The 1,024-nt window shown below is 32.4% G+C and overlaps 1 protein-coding gene across 1 annotated transcript in view; it reads right to left on the bottom strand.

Moving 5' to 3' along the window:
* The window catches only part of Reg-5 (Rhythmically expressed gene 5), a 304,609-nt gene that overhangs the window by 126,384 nt on the left and 177,201 nt on the right, over positions 1–1,024 (bottom strand). The window lies entirely within an intron of this gene.

Raw genomic sequence — 1,024 nt, 5'->3', positions numbered from 1 at the left:
ACTTGAATGGATAAATACGTTTAAAAAAAATTTATTTTTATTTATTTATATAATAATTTAATAATTTGTTTATGGTGCAACCCCCGTACAAATAGAGTTAGCCTGTGAAATACATGTAATATATAATCAATTGTAATAATTTTACAAAAATGATAAGTTAAAGATCAAGTATTATTCCACCAAATACAATACATAATATGTTTTCTTAATTGAACGTTTTAAACTTTATAGCAAGCCAAACTCAATATTTTGGTTAAAAGCATTTCGTTAATACAAATATTTTTTATAGCTCGCTAGAATTATTTTTAAATATCTATCAAATTTTTGATTTTGAAATATATAATACAATTGAAATATAAATTTACAGATAACAACTAGTCATTTCTGACATATGGAGTTTATTTACAGGTAACTGAACAATTATAACCATAATAGGGGGTCAAGGTTTAATTTCGTTGAGCCGTCATGCAAAAAAAAAACCCGGATTCGAATTGTCACCACTGCAGCCCTGAGGCGTTGGATGTAAACGCTCTAACTCCCAGCTACTAATGTCCCCGAAACCCTCTATTGCGGACGATATTTCTCCAGTGTCTGGGTACGAATCTGGCTGGGAAATTTTGCCCTCCAAAAGTCCTTTCGATTATTATGTTCGCTATTAGTTCTTTATACTCCGAACAACAAATATTTGGTAAAATACAGTTTGGAGTATAAAGGGCAACACTATTGGTTAAATTTATTAATCAGAATGAAAGGTAGAGACTGTTAGTATTAATAATTAATTAAATTAAAAATTAGACAAAGTAAGCAACTTCTTTGGGTATGTCAACTCCTGTGGGTTTTTGGAGCCCTCCTGGGGTCTACCCAGCCTCTTAAATTGGGTACCGTTAATTGGGTAAATAACTGGCGGTCGAGCGTTATTTTGACCAAATCACCTCCTTACACAACCGTTAGTCAAGTAACAGTACTTCCTTACAAAATACTGAACCCGTGACCCTTCATGGGTTGTGGTGGTACAGATTTAAAT

The sequence above is a fragment of the Halyomorpha halys genome, unplaced genomic scaffold (assembly GCF_000696795.3).
Source record: "Halyomorpha halys isolate HHAL.00 unplaced genomic scaffold, Hhal_1.1 Scaffold22.1, whole genome shotgun sequence".
Taxonomy (NCBI): Eukaryota; Metazoa; Arthropoda; class Insecta; order Hemiptera; family Pentatomidae; genus Halyomorpha; species Halyomorpha halys.
The sequence above is the reverse complement of the archived record's forward strand: the minus strand, read 5'-3'. Positions and strand labels throughout refer to the sequence as shown.